General features: G+C 48.6%; 1 protein-coding gene across 5 annotated transcripts in view; it reads left to right on the top strand.

Annotated features, from left to right (window-relative positions):
• Rhobtb1 (Rho related BTB domain containing 1) overlaps positions 1-16,011 on the top strand; it is a 112,730-nt gene that overhangs the window by 44,631 nt on the left and 52,088 nt on the right. For 2 of the 5 annotated variants that reach the window (XM_075980053.1, XM_075980055.1), the window contains exon 3: positions 3,465-3,515. The gene's annotated coding sequence lies outside the window, so the exon portion shown is untranslated. Of the gene's footprint in view, positions 1-741; positions 893-1,395; positions 1,526-3,464; positions 3,516-8,702; positions 8,872-16,011 lie in introns of those variants that run through there. The other 3 variants (XM_075980056.1, XM_075980054.1, XM_075980057.1) reach the window with 3 other exon arrangements.

The raw sequence follows: 16,011 nt of genomic DNA, 5'->3' as shown, positions 1-16,011 counted from the left end.
TTTTCCTGAAAGGTGGGAGGGGGGTGTTAAGACAAGAGAGGTTTGTCTGTTGTTCTTTCTTTAGGGGAGACTTGGAGACAACCGCCCTTACATTAAAATGTACCCTTCCCACCCTCCCGAAATCTTGCCAGTGTCTTACCCAAGAGCTGGTGGAGGCCAAGGTTGTTGCAGTGGTCATCTTTGTGTCTGCCTTGGCGCTCAGCAGTTACAAGGGTTTATAAACATAACACATGCCTAGCTGAAGGCATTCACACCCTAATCCCCCAGCTGTCTTTTTGCAGGACCAAATTGAGAGGATTACACAGTTGAGCCCAACAGGCAGTTGAGAAGTCGGACTGAAAGTTCCCTGTGGGCAGGAGCCAAATGAGTTGTGTCCACGGTCACCTCTTTAAAGCATGGCAGGTTGCCTGCTATCCCTAAGCACGTAGGCAGTTCTTGTGTGTCTACATGAAAAATAGACAAGAGTCTGCCCTCGGAACTCACAATCAGCTTCAAAGTCCAGAATGTCCCTGAGAAGGGCTGGCTGGCTGGCTTCAGTTTCCAAGAATCCCTGTCGACCCTAGAGAGGCGGATGTCAGTTTCCCCAGCCTCTACAAAAGGAACTATAAAGAGACTGGTTTCTGGGGTCTGGAGTAACAGGGCGGTCCCCACCCTCACCCCCCCCCCCTTCCCCGCTCGCGCGCCTCCTGCAGGGACCCCTCAAGCCCGGTGGAGGGGAAGGTGACCAGGAGGGGGAGAGCCAGCCCGCACGTGCAGCGCCCAGGGGAGGAGGCTGGGCCAGCGCAGCGCTTAGTCAGCAGCTGGGCTCGGTTTTGAAACAAAAGCCAATGTCCTCCCTCGGAGTCTGCGGCCGGTCAGTTCCTAGGGGGAAGAAAGCTATGCTGCCCAGCCGGTTAGTGGCCCAACTTACTTTTCCTGAGCCCGGGACTGAGGGCCAGCGGATGTTCGGGAGTGGGTGGGATGCTGCGGGGAGGGGGCGCGGGGACAGCTTGCACACACCCTGCCCTGCTCCGGTGTCCTCTTGGCCCGAGGCCGGGTTCTCGGGGGTACCAGGCACACGTTGGTCCGGGCCAAGCACCCCGGAGCTCAGGCCCCTCCGGTGTGCGTGCAGCCGAGGCACCTTCGCCACCTCGCGTCCCACAGCTCAGACACACCAGGCCCTGGTTTCATGAATGAAATCCAATCGTGTGGTTATAAATAGCCGCCAAGGCTGCTCACGTCACGGCGGAGAGAGGGAGCGATCGGAGGCCGCCACCGCGTTGCTCGCTCCGTGCCGGGGCTCAGGGTTCCGCCCGGTGCCCCGCCTGGCCGGGGACGGGGGCGGGAGGAGGGCAGGGCTGGAGGCGACAGAGCCCCGTGGCCTGGGCCAGGACGAGGACGCAGCCGGGCGCGGCTGTGCCATGCTGCCTTTGTGCCACGCCGGGCGGGTGGCGCGCGGCGCGCAGGGTCCCCGCGTCCCCGCGAGCACGCGCGGTGGGGGCCGCTGCTGAGCGGCGGAGGGAGCCGGGTCTCGCTCGGCTGCAGGGTAGGTGGCTGTGTCGTGCAGAGCCCCAATGCGTGCAGAGCCCCAGCTCCCGATCGCCCCGCGGGTGGCAGGTGGGGACCCCGGCCCATGTGTCCCAGCGACGTTTGCGGGAGCGAGCTGATGGGAGGCAGGGGACAGTCCCCTCCCAGGCGCGTGAGCTGAAGAGATACCCGCCCCAGCCGCACCCCTAACTTGTAGCTGCTGAGAACACGTACAACAGGCACCTTAGGAGGCCGGCTGCACCAGGGCGGGTGCTGCCGCGCCCCCGGGAAGGCGCCTTTTCCTCGAAGGACCGTGGCAGGGAACCCGGGACCCGAGAAGAGAGGTGCTCTGATCCCCTGGGCACTCGCACTGCCAGGAGCGGTGCGTTCGGATCCACGGCAACGCCCCCGCCCTCCCCCCACCCCAAGCCCTGTGTCTAGGGAGTCGGTTGTGAGTTGCTGTGACAACCGGTACACGTTGCCTGTGAGGGGCTTGCACACACCTGAACTTGTGTGTGGGCTTCAGCTTACTGGGTTAACAGCCAGGTATAGGGGAAGATGTGCAGAAGAGATCCACACCCACCCACCCACACCCCCTCCCACCAAATAAGAAAAAACAAGCGGAAGGAAGGCAAGGCTGTGTAAAAATATATCATTCGATCCCGCTGTTGGCCGTGCGGTTTCCATCCCGTATCAAACTACTCAACGGAGGAGCAAAGTCAATATTTAGACTTGGACAAGCCAGAAAGTTAGGAGGGAGCGCCAAGCACAGGGTTTTGACTTGGCTTTGCACGTCAGCACACAAGCTGTGCCTTTGGAGCTGACTGCGCTCAAGGGTGGGGGTGGGGGTGCATGAAAGTTGATGCAGACACACCCGCACAGAAAGCCGGGGCACTCTAGAAAGTAGCTAGCAGAGGAGCCATCCTGACTTTGAGCCTCCCTGGCCTGTGCTTTTAGGGGGAGCTGCTGAGCTCTTCTAGGATACTTAGTGTGGGCTTTCGTTGGTTCTGGAGGTTCTCCACCCCAGGTGCTGGACTGCCTGCTATAAGAAACGTACAGGGGACTCAAAACCCTCCCAAGCATCCAGAGACTTTGCCCTTTGCCAGGAGCGAATAGCAACCCATCAACAGGCTCCTAAATTCGCTTACAAACACTACTTTGAGACTTGGTGTTGTGTTTCATCTTCAATGATCGTTTAGACACCTATGAGAGCTGGTGGTTCCCATAAGATAAACTCGAGCTTTTAGACTGTAAAGACCATCTGCATATTGCTCCACAGGTGGAATGAGCAGTCGGTTATTACATTAAACAAGGTTCTCCCAGAGATACCCGGATCATATTTGAATGTTAATGGGGGTATGGCTTTGACCCATTCCATCCCAGGGCGAAAGGCTTTGGACCACCATTGGGGGTGGGGAGTGTTACCAACAGTCTTTTAAGCTTGCCTGCTCTTAACCTTCCAAGATTGCAACGGCTGTGGGCATTTTAAGGCACAGGGCTATGTGTAATAATCACAAAGAGGCACAGAAACACACAAACTAGTTGGTGTCGTTGCATGAATTAATACTGCTACAAAAATAAGAGAAGACGGAAGAATTGCTTGCTTTGGGATTAAGGTGATTTTAAAATGACATTTTTGAAGAAAACAAAATCTCTTGCCCCTTCCTTGACTTCTGCGTCTGAAAAAGTCTGGGAGTTTTCACTGCACCTCCCATCGGTTTGCGGCTAAGTGCTCTTTCTGTACCATCCCCAAATGCTCAGGAATATACTTCTGTGGATGCTATAAAATGTTAGCATAGCTATTTCAGGATATACTTGACCTGAAGAAATGCCAGGGTACGCATGACATCAACCAAAATCGTGTGGATGCGGAGAGCCATACAGAGCATGCTAAAACATGAATGCCATGGGCTCCTGGCAGCAGTGAGATTTCAACAGTGTCTCTTTGTGTCCTCTAGGTGAGTCCAGCTGCGTGTAGGGACTTCTGTTCTTCACCTCCAGCAAGCCAGGTCAGTGTCTTTGTGTACACTCACAGACACAGATAGATGGTGTAGCCTGTGGGCCTGAACGTGTGTTTTAGAACAGGTCTGTCAGTCGTGTGTCCTGAAGGAGCTGGGTTTCTGCCGTTTCCATCGTTTATTGGAACCAATGAGAGTTCGTTGTTGGTTGAAACTATTCTATTTTCTCTGTGAGGAAAATAATGCTAACTGGACCTTGTGCCCCTCGCTCCTTTCTGTTTGTTTGTTTGTTTGTTTTTTCACTTGATGACCAAATTGGTGCAAGGCAGGGCAGCTGATCCTGGGAATCCAGGCATCAGTAATGGAGATGACTCAACTTCATCTTAGCCTTCAGGACATAGAAGAAAATTTAACAGCATAGTAGTGGACATTTGTTAGCTATGAGTAAAGATTTGTGTAGTGTTTGGTTCTGTACGTTTATGTTTTTATTCTACATATATGTGTGTGTTCATATAAATGAACAAACATCATATTTATGTCCTTACATATATATATACATACATGTAACATATGCATATATAATCCTATGGTATGCAACCACTTTTGATTAGTTTTTAGAATTTTATTTTACTCTAAAACACAAACTCCTATTTGAAAAATTCTTCTTCAGCAGGGAGACTGAGGCCAAGTGAGGTTAAATGATTGTTTTTAACTCAGTAACTACAGATCACCCAGTAACACTCAACGGTGCAGCTGTCGCCGTAGAATAGATTCCAGTCTCTTAAGTGAAAGTAGGGTTTCCTAGCATGGATCTGTTAACGATAAGAACTTCTATCATGGGAGGTGGTTAGTTTCTGACTCTTGAGAAGTTTCCAAGCAGATTTAAGAGGCAAGACATTAGGCACTCCCATATGAAAAACGGGAGAATAAATCGTGGCTGTGCAAATCCAAAGGCTGATTGGGGTGGGGAGATGGGGGAGGCCATAAAACTTTCATGAGAAATTCAGTATTTTCTGTTCTGTAAGGTTGCTTTGAATTCCGTGTACCAAGTTTTCATGTACAGAGTTGATAAATGAGCGTTTGGGAATAGGCAGGACATGTAATTTCAAACCATCAGAGACTGTACAGTTATCTGGAGCCATGGAGTTACAGGACCCTAGAGGCAGAGACACTGTTTCTTACTTCTTACATTGTATCACAGCCTCAAAGCCGTAAGTCCACAGAACATCCTTGATAAAGCACTACCACGTGACACAATATGAAGCCTCAAAGTAAGTCCTTCAAGAACTCCGTGTGTGCCGGGCGGTGGTGGCGCACGCCTTTAATCTCAGCACTCGGGAGGCAGAGGCAGGCGGATCTCTGTGAGTTCGAGACCAGCCTGGTCTACAAGAGCTGGTTCCAGGACAGGCTCCAAAACCACAGAGAAACCCTGTCTCGAAAAAAAACAAAAAAAAAAATAATAAAAGAACTCCGTGTGCCTGAAATGGTCTACTTACAGCAGATAGGTTTGGATACATAGTAGCTAAACCCCAGCCAAAGTTCTGAAAAGAGCCAGGATCTAAAGTTATGGACACTTTCAGTTTGCACCTGCATTGCCAGCCTTTCTTACCTCTATGTCCCTCCTCACTCTTTTTAAAGAATAATTTGTAACAGTTGTAATCATTCTCTGGAAATTTTAAACACAAAGTCATCAACAGTGAAGTAGGGAACAGGTTACTAAGGAGACCTCTAGGTGCCATCTTTCCTATGATGGCCTCAGCTCACCTGATAGCATTATAAGAGCACAGTTAGCTAAGGGGTGTTTTTGATCAATTAAACGGTAGTTATATGCTGTTCTGTAAGAGCTTGATCTATAAAGGATGTTCTACCCTAGACCATTACAAGACAGATCATATTACATGGTTTGAGTTAAGGAGCTCCCATTACAGGCCAGGACCTCGCCATTAACTAATATATAGCTAGCTGTGATAAATGATATGCCATAAAAAATAATCAATGTGACAATCATAAATCTATAATTTATTTAAAAGTAGTCAAATTACATAATGTTGGAACCAAGAAGAAACTTAGAATTAGCATGCTATCTCAAATAATTGTCCAATTAGCAGCCAGCTGTTTGTTTGCTTTCTTGAACATCAGCAGGCTTTGGTTACTGTGCGTGGCTTGTCTCCTGTAAAATGGCTAGAAACCTTTGGAACATTGCTGGCTTCACTTGGTAAACTGACAAAAGACAGAAAAACACCAGGCCTGGGAGATGGCCCAGTCTGTAAACTGCTTACTCTATATATGTGAGGCCCTGAATTGGATTCCCAGAACCTACCTTAAAAAAAAAAAAAAGCTGAGCATGCTTGTAATTCCACTGCTGGGGAGGCAGGGACAGATGGATCCCTGGAGCTCAAAGGTCAGACAGCCTAGATCAGCAAATCTCAGCCTAGTGAAAGATGCTCCCTCGGGAAGCAGGGAACTGACAGTATCTGGGGAACAAGAACAGGAGGCAGAGGTGTTGTATGTAGCCTCCAAGTGTGCCTGTATGCGTGTGCGCATGTGTACACACACACACACACACACACACACACACACACACACACACTCCTCACCTCCTCTGTTGGTATTGTAATAATAGAAGGCCTCTGTTTAGCTTCCCATAGTTGGTGATTTGAATCTGGTCTTTGTTCTTACCTTCTTTTTCCCACCAAGTTTCTCTCTCCATCAGCCTCACAACACTAACACAAAACTCAGAGAAGGAATTTGAAATCAGTTACAAATAGCTACGGAACAAAAACAAAAACAGAGGGCCAGGAGGGAGATAAAGTGTGGGAGTGTTGGATGGGGGAGAGAAAGAAAGCTTGGAGGCAGCAGGAGACAGTGCTCATACAACGGTCAGAATGGCTACAGAATGGTTATCTGGGAATTGTTCTAGCTGGGAAACCACATAAAGGCAGTGACTAACATAAAACCAGCCACTTCTCCCAGCCCCTTTGTTCCCTTAGGCACCTTAAGGCAGAACCTGGGAAATGGGCTAGTCAAGACCTGGGAAATGAAGGGTGAGCATGGCCTTGGTCTTCCTAGATGTTCGTGGTGTTGCCTGTCTTCTAGCTCTGACTCAGACATGTCGGCACGAACGGGTGAATTGCCAGAAGGTCTAGACAGAGCAATTACGCTTCTCTACCCTGCTCTTGAGTTTATTTCTTGTGCAATGGCAAGTTCCCGGTGCGGATGGGTTGTGATCTCAGGCTCTGTCTGTCTGTGGAGAAATCTTTAACTTCTTAGCTATCCATAAGGTAAACCATGTAGCTCCCGGCTATAACAACAGCTAGGGCTTCTTTACAGTCTTCCGAGACGCCCCGCACTTGACTGCTCTGTGACTGGTATTCATTATCGATTCCAATTTTACAGAAACAAAACAAAAGAGGAGAAAAGGGCAGAGAGCTAAGAGACCTTCAGTCAGGAGCTAATAGGAGGCAGAGCTTGGATTGATTGGACTTTAGTCTGAGCAAGGATTTGAATGCATTCTCGATGAACTCCTGGAAAGGGATGCTTTAACCTACTTCATTCCAGGTTGCTCTAGCAAGGGGAGAAACACAGGGGTTAAATGGCACCATCTATGTGTGACAGAACTAACAAATGTATAATTTGAGCTACCTGAACATCTTGCCTATATGAATCTGCTGACTGCAGGTCATCCCTGATGTATGTTGATGGAAGTCTCAGACATAAACACTCAACTCAATGAGTGTTGAATCATGGAGCCAGGAAAGTCCTTATAAGGTCACTTGTTTCAGCCTCCCTCTGGTGACAAAGCCCTGGCTGGCACCAGGGAAGTGATGTAACTTGACCAACTCTCATAGTTAATAAGTGACTTGTCTTGAACTCAGCCCAGGTCTCCCCGTCCAACCCCGGGCTCCATCCCGTTACACAACACCATCTAGAAAGTGCCAAGGCTACTGAACTCTCCAACTTTGCCACCGTTCCAAATAGTGAGTCCAAAATACACACACGACCTAAGTCATGTTCAGCAAAGAGTGATAAGTGGGTGCCAGCGGGATACTGATACGGCGGGCACCGGGAGCAGCCCCCCTTTTATCGGCTGAGATATCAACACAGAACGTTCCTTTTTCTCCTCATCAGAAGAGAACTCTCCGAGCTCTGATCCCATCCAGGCCGTCTCAGCTGAGCAACCCATCCGGGGCTTTGTAATTTTGTCTCGGCCCTGGCTGCTACTAGCTGGGTGCTTTGGGTGAAATATGTTTAGGCCTTCACTCTCCTTGCCAGAAAATGGCAAAGGTACAGTCCTGTGGAGTATGAGGATGTGCTGAAATCACAGGTACAGACCATGTAGTGCATGCTCACCAAGGTTAGCTGTCTTCTTGGCCTTCCTGGACTATCTCAACAGGAAACCCTGTGACATGTCATATCATTTGTCGCCAAGCTCACTGGTGCCGCTGTATGCTGATGTTACAAGAATAGTTGCCGTAACATTCCCTCTCTGTCATCTCTCCAGTAAAGTCAGAGAGAGTGTTCTCTCTCTCTGCTTCCCCCTCCTTCTCCTCTCTCCCTGTCTTTCTCTTTCTTTCTCCCTATCTCTTTCTCTCTGTCCATCTCCCCTCTCCTTCTCTCTCCCCTGATTCTCTCCCGCCTCCTTCTCCCTTTCTCCCCCACCTCTGTCTCCTGGTTCCCCTGCCACATCCACAGCTGTGTTTCTTTCTCCTGTAGTCTTGGATCACCAGGGTTCCCATGCTTGGTTCTAACGTATTTTTCACATAGGCATTGCATTTCCAAGCAGCTGCGATATTTCCAACCAAGCAACCAGAATATGTACCCAGAGACGGTCATTGCCTGCAGAAAACTTCCGCTTTCAATTTAGAAATATCTCAGAGTTCCCCGGCTTCCTTGGCAATTAGCGGAGCGTTGAGTATTATGGTCTGCTGTTTTGTTTCTCTGTGCCATGTGTTGCTGTTAGGTGACTAGATAGGAAAACATCACACTGCAATTTCACCCTTTCCCCTCTGTGCTCGATAAGCCTGGCCTAAATGACACCTCTGGGAAGCCACTCAGCACACGCCTCTCCCCAGCTGCCACCTTGTCATGTGGTTCTTGCTGCTCGGCTCTGGACTTTCGGAACAGCGTCTTGGCAACACATCCTGTCTGCCACACAGCAGAGGGAAGTTGCCGGGACTGTGTTTTACCTTTGCTCATACCTGTTTGCTCCTTCTGTATGAATAATTCAGCGGCCGCGAACGGACTTCTTTTCCCTGACGGCACAGTTACCGCTTAGTAGTTGACACGCCTGTGGGACAAGATGGGCGTGGCCGCTGTGTGTTTCCCCAGTGCTGTGAAGCAGCCAGGCTGGGTCCTTGGGCTTTCCATCACCAGTTACAGCGTTGTCCCTAAAGCTATTACTAATCAGGTGAGTTGAGCTTTGGTTTCAGTTCCAAATAAGGAGTTAATGACGCTTAAACCTGGGCCCCGGTTTTATGAATGTGCTTGAAGGGGAATGAGAATTTCAGGGACTAGGTAGTCTGATTTAGGAGTTCGGCGGTAGGGCCTGGCGTTTGGGTTTTCCAACATACGAGAGAGATTTGCAGGTAACTACCTCATGGAACCCATGAGCTTGACCTGGACAGGCTGTGGCTGAGCCCTCGTCTAAGTTTGTCTGCTTGAGTCTTAGACGTGGGAGAAGAGGAGACATTGGTGTGCCGGTACAACTCATGCATCAGCCCTTCTCATCGCTGGGATTAAACTCCTGACAGGAGTAACCCAAGGGAGGAAGGGTTTATACACGCACACAGTTGAGGGGAAGGCAATACACCTAGGGTGCAAGGCGGCTGATCCCATCGCCTCTGCAGTCGGGAAGGAGAGCAGGATGAAAGCTGGCATTCAGCTCGCCTTCTCCCTTTTCTTCGGTCTGAGACCCCAGAGCAGAGGATGGTGCCATCCACGTTCAGTCAAACCTCACTATGAACGTTCTCACAGATATACGCAGTCATTTTGAAGACTTAGTATAGTTTATTTAATTGTAAGTTTCTACAACTCTTTTTTTAAAACACTTACACTGCTTTAAATGACTTGTCAAATTCTGCAGTTTGCTCTTGTGAGCTAGTGGAGGGTTGGCCCCAGAATACTGAGAGCTCCATGTTTTCAACTTCAGCGTTACCTTGATTGGGTTCCGCAGAGGGGCTTCCTCCCTACATTTTTAGTCTCAGTTACAGACGTTATCCTGTGGGTGCTGGAAATCTGAGCTCAGGTCCTCACTTTATTAAAAGCATCTTGCCAGCCTACCCTGTATGCTTTGTATTGCCTAGCTTCTTCCCTTCCTCCCCAGGGTTGTGTATGTGAGATCCACCCGTAAGGAATGTAGCAAGACTTCCTCCACTTTTAGCGGTATAGGGTATTCCACTGTAGAAACGGAGCTCAGCTTATTATTGATGTATTCTGTCTACATGCAATGGGTTATTTCCAGAAGCCGGTCCTTATGAACTGAAGTGCCAAGAACATTCTGGTATAGAGAGTAGCATTATTCTAATCAAAACAAATCCCCCACGAATTCGAGCAGGCATCAGATTGCTTCCCTGACTTCTGTCCAGCCACCCTCCTCTCTTCATACTGCATAGGAAAGGCCATTGGTTCCTTCTTGTGCCTTTACTTCCCTAGGCCCAGAGGCCATGGCTTCTGTCGATCATAAATTGTCCTCCTGACTCTTGTATGCAGGGTTCCCAGCTGCTCCTCTCGTCGGAACATCTGCACTTATTCTAAAGGGTCATGATATCTGGCTCCACATTGCTAAGCAGGGGGAGGGTGACAGACATTGTGGCGATGAAATCAAAGGCTGAGTTTGGCAGCCAGTCCGTAAGGCTCCTAGAGAGAGTTCAGGGAAGCGATTTCCTGGCGTGTATCAAACAAAGATCAACAGTGGACTCCCTTAGCTAGAAGTCCACCAGGCGCTCTGCCCTGACGTGACTTGGTCTGGAGAGAGGGCTGCTCTTCGGTTGGTCAGCCAGTGACCCCTGCTTGCCTGGTCTACAGAGCTAGTTCCAGGACAGGCTCCAAAGCCACAGCGAAACCCTGTCTCGAAAAACCAAAAAAAAAAAAAAAAAAAAAAAAAGATATCATTTGGGGAGATTTGGGGAGAGAGGAGAGGAGTGGTAAGGAAGAAAAATAGGGGAAAAAAGAGTGAGATTTTTTTTTTGTCTGCTTGGGTCTGAGCACATTCTAACCCTAACTGGCATAATGCAGTTTTCTCAGAGTTTAACTGCAGTTGGTCAGCTGTACTGCATCTTCCGCAAATGTCTGTGCTGCAGAGAAATCGCCCTCCAACAGCTCTGGAGACTGTTTGCAGCGACCCATCTACAAAACACGCCAGCCCCTCATCATCTCAGCACCAGGGTTGTTCATGGCTCCAAGTTGGAATCTCGCTCTCTCGGAGAAGCACTTTAGGGCCTGCTCTCTCTTTAAAGAACTGATCAGCATGGCCGTTATTAACTCCCGACCAAGGTTTCCCAGGCTGCTCTTTGCCATAGCTCAGCCACACAGTAACTCTGGAAGGTGTCTGTAAAAAAAGAGGCTCCAAGTATAACATATATGTAGAGTCCGTGGAAAAGTATCTGAGGATCATAAGTGTGTATCAGGGTACATACACCCTTTTAGACAACACAGCCACAGGACTTCCAGATAGACAGGTTGAGAGCCAGAACACCAGGCAGGCGTGGACGTGAAGGCAGGAGATTCAAAAGTTGAAGATCATCCTCAACTGCACGTCAGTTACAGACTAGCCTAGGTTATGTGTTACCTTTCACAAAAGCGAGTTGGGTGAGCTAGAAATTGAACGCGTCGCTAAAATACTTGTCATGTGAACATGAAGACTTGAGTTGAGATCTCCAGGATCCCCACAAAAAGCTGGGTCCCACAATGTCCGTATTGAGATGGGGGCAGGAGTGGACAGGCAGGTTCCTGGAACTCGCTGAACTAGCCAGTCTTCCAACTCTAAGTTTAATGAGAGACCCTGCCTCAAAATAGAAGATGGGAAGTGGCTGAGGAAGACCCTGGCCTCTAGCCTCTGTATGTGCACATGTGCACACACACATACATATACAACTCACAGAAGAATGTTAGAAATACAATTTTAAAAATCAACAAGAATGCCTTCAACACTGGCCTGTGCCTGCCACCCCACCACGCCTTCCAAGGGGTTGAAGTGCTTAAATCCCACAGCCAAGGTGAACCATTCAAGAGACCCTGACTCTTCATTCTCCTGTCGCCTCATCTGCGCTAACTAATGATGGTTTCAGGTGCAATCCTGTCACCCTTGGCTCTGAAAACTCACGGAAGTCACCCTTTCCAGTGCAATAATAGCGTATGAAATCTGTGTATGAACGTGCATCAGTATTTACATGCCCGGGACTTCAGAAACACAGACATGCGCACAGCATGCCAACTGGGCAATTCAGGGTTGCTTTCCTCTTAACGAATGCCAATTTCAGTCATATTGCGTAGCTGATCCATGCTTGGAAGAGTGTAACGGTGACTGATTTCCGCAGAGCGCGTTCGCTTTCTAACTTCTTCAATGTGTTCATTTCTGTTAGCGTAAATATTTTCTTTGGATGCCCAGATTTTCAAAGCAAAGAATTTTTCCTCTTCTACTAGAAATAGAATTGCGTGTGTTTGTTCTGAGTGGCCTCGGCTGTCTTTTTATTTAGTTCAGTCTCTGTGTCTGGTAGTCAGCAGAAGATCATTTTGAGTTCTGGTTGGTTTTTGGTTCTTCTTTTTTATTTTTCCGTTTGAAAGCCTGTGTCAGAGGAAAACATGTTGGCTGCACTTTATGAGCATGCTTTTTAAAGCAACTTAGGCATCCTCAAAAGTCATTTTTAGGGATCCGGGGAGATGACTCAGAGGTTAGGAACACTTGCCACCTTTGTTTGCTTTTGCAGAGGACCTGAGTTCAATTCCCAACCCCAATATGGCAGTTTCACAACTGTCTATAACTCCAGCTCCAGGAGATCAGACACGCTCTTCTAGCCTCGAAAAGACCAGGCACACACAGTCAAGACGCCCATATACATAAAAATTAAAATTAAAAATTAAAATAACCTTAATGCCTTTTTAGGGGCTTGGTGGGAAAGAGCATTTGCTGTGCATACGTGAGGACCTGAGTTCACATCCCAGGACCCCCATCTGAAGCTAAGCATGGCCACTTGTGCCTGTATCTCCAGCGCTGTGGCTACAAAAACAGGAAAGACCTCTGGGCTTGCTGGCCAGCAGCCTAGCCCCAGGTTCATCAAGACCCTGTGTAAAGGAAATAGGGAGAGAATAATAAATAGATAATAATAATAAATAGATAATAGAGAATAATAAATAAATAGATAGAGAATAATAAATAAATAAACACACACACACAAACCTTCCTCTGGCCTACACACCACACACACACACCACTAATAATAGTAATGGTTTTATAACTGGTTTGTGCCTATACAAACCAATATAAATTATAGCAATATGTGGTTACATTATATAGTTCTTATATTTTTAAAACCCCAAATACTTCTTTTAGAAAAACAATGCCCACTGAACACGGTGCTCCACACCTTTAATGCTGGCACAGGTGGAGGCCGATGCAGATGGATCTCTGGGAGCCCCCAAGGCCACATGCAAACCCACACACACACATGCATCATGCGCATGGAAAGGAAAGACAGGAACGAGCCATCGCTGCTTCCCTCAGCAACAGTTGCTGCTGTGAGCTCACTGTTTCCGTCCAGAATGTTCTCTGTGTTATTGTTACCATTGAAGAGGCTGATGCTGCTTTCCAAGATGACAGGGACGTCATTTCCACATTATTACATTTTAAGTGGTCATGTATGGAAATCGCCACTCACTAACGAGGCTGGGGCCCAAGGGAGGTCCATTAAGTTGGCAGCAGGTCTTCCATAATGGATGGGAAGGGCAGGAAGCAAGCAGATGGCAATGGCTACTCCTGCAGGAGGGAGAGAAGTATGTCCCAGGGAAAGACAGTGGGCCTTGTGGGCAGAGAGGCAGAGAGACACTCGGGGGGGGGGGGGTGCCAGGAAAGAGGGAGCCCTAGAAACAAGCACTCTGAGGAGAAGGCTTTTGGAGTTTTGTTGTGAGACTCACACATTGTGTGGAGCGCTTCTCTCTAGCACCCATCTCTCCCCCGCCCATTACGGCAGCCATGCCACCTCACTGGGATGGGGCTCCATCAAGGGAAGGACGAGCCCCCTGCTTTTAGACTGCGTCTCCTTGTGCATTTGACAGCGCTCTCGTCTGTGCTTCCAACTCTCGCACGGCCCTGCCGTGTTCCCTGGGATATTTGCTTTTCCTCTCCACTCGCAGAAACACACCTTTATCAACAGCCTGAGATCAGGCTTCCCGTGTCTGAGGTGTGCATAAGGGATCCAAATATGTCACAAGCACATTCTAATTTAATCTCCAAACAGCCTCTTGAGTGGGGCTATCCCCAGTTTATGGAGGAAATGGAGGCTTGGCTTAAGAAATATGCCCATACTGTCTGTAGTGGTGAGTGCCTTTAGTTCCAGTTGAGAGGCAGATGCAGAGACAGGTGAGTTTGCTGTGAGTTCATGGCCAGTCAGAGCTACACAGTGAGACAGGTCTTGAAAGAAAAAAGTGAGGGCAGAGAGGAGAGGAGGAAAGAAAGAAAGAAAGAAAGAAAGAAAGAAAGAAAGAAAGAAAGAAAGAAAGAAAGAAAGAAAGAAGGAGGGAGGGAGGGAGGGAGGGAGGGAGGGAGGGAGGGAGGGAGGGAGGGAGGGAGGAAAGAAGGGAACTCCCCAAGATCACACAACAAACTCCTTTGTTAATTCTCTCCCCACTTGCTATTGATTGCTTTGTCGTGTGTGTGTGTGTGTTCATGCAGTGTAGCATATCATACATGTGTGTGTGTATATGTGTGGAACCCAGAAGATGACAACAGTTATCTTCCTCAGCCTCGTTACCTTTTAAATCACCTTACTCAGGGTCTCACTGGACCTAAAGTTTGCAAATTCCACTAGTGTGTCTGGCCAGCCAAGCCCCAGGGATTGTCCTGCCTCCTCTTTCCTAGTGCTGGGATTATAGGCACTCACCGCTGAACCCAGAGTTTTGGTGGGTGTCCATGATCCAACATGGATATCTTCCTGTCTATGCAGCAAACTCTCGCTGCATAGCCAATTCCTCAGCCCCTGACTTCTGCCATTCTTAATAAAGACACAATAGATACATTTTTTGAAAGCATTGGACGTTTGTAGAGATACTTCCTCAGCTGGTTATTCCAGGAAGCAGTCCTTTCACGGCTAAGAGGTCAGGGGTGGTGGTTGTAAAACTTTCCCCTTGGATCTTTCATTAATTTCTTGATGACCAAAATACTTGGTTCATGGAATTGGCACTTTGGGCAGGTGGCACGGTTTATGATGTCAAGTGTGCTAAACATACCTGAAGGAAGGTTGGCTGGTTCCTACAAATCTAAAGATGCCCAGAATGCCTGTCCACTCTGCTGTGTCAGTCACTCCAGCCCCATGCCTGCTCCCTTCAGTTTTCTCTCCCACTCTGGCGCTGATTGGCTATTATTTTTCAGCTCTCGTGCTTCAATTACCACTGCGAGCTTTCCCTTGAACTCGTGGTTTTCTTCCTGGGCACTGTGTGCCCTTTGATTCACTAAGATTTGTTACCGCTTTGATGTCTCTTGTAGGAACTGCCCTTTCTTTGCTTTCCAAGTTATCCTTCGGAGATAAGTTTCCTATACACACGATGTTATTGCCTGATTAGGCTGCCCGGCTGTTTTTCACGTCTCATGCCGCATCCCGGGCCGACCTGAAGCCCCTTCATCCGCCTCTCAGGGCTGGGGCTTGTCATTCGTGACTCCGTGCCTGGCTTTTTCTCCTCTCCTCTGGTCTATCTAGCTGCTCTCTGTGTCCTTGGATCTTCGGAACAAACACTACCTGGGAGATGTGCTTTGGCATCCAGCCCTTTCATTATCTGCCGCCCCTCCGCAGTTTTCAGTTCTGTGTGCAGAAGGGTTTCTGGTTCTGCCTGTCCACCACAAGCCCAGCCGTGTTCTCCCTTCTGCTATTTAGTACCACCCAAGTTTGGTCTTGGTTTTAACGTGGAACCCCCTTGTGTTGTTCACAGGCTGCCTTTGCTTCTCTTGCTTCATGATGTGCCTCACCTCATTTGCTGTTTGCTTACACGCATTTTAGCTTCATTGGTATTGGTCACAGCTTTAATTTTCTTTTCTCCTGTTCTCTCTCATAGAATATCTGCTCCAGGGTTTGTAACAGGCCTCATGTGTCTTCTTCCATCCAAGAGAGAGAGAGAGAGAGAGAATAAGGGAGGGAGGGAGGGAGGGAGGGAGAGAGGGAGGGAGGGAGGGAGAGAGGGAGGGAGGGAGGCTGATGGTTGAGGATTGACGTATATGCTAAATCCCTCTGGTTGTCCTCAGCTCTGTCAAAGTCCCCAACAGCCATCCAGTTCCAGAGAAGACAGAAGTTAATGAATGTGGTACAGATGGAGAGGGACTCTAGGCGCAAGGTTAGGACAAAAG

This window comes from Microtus pennsylvanicus, chromosome 7 (genome assembly GCF_037038515.1).
Source record: "Microtus pennsylvanicus isolate mMicPen1 chromosome 7, mMicPen1.hap1, whole genome shotgun sequence".
NCBI lineage: Eukaryota > Metazoa > Chordata > Mammalia > Rodentia > Cricetidae > Microtus > Microtus pennsylvanicus.
Note: the sequence above shows the minus strand (reverse complement) of the source record. Positions and strands in the feature narration are given on the sequence as shown.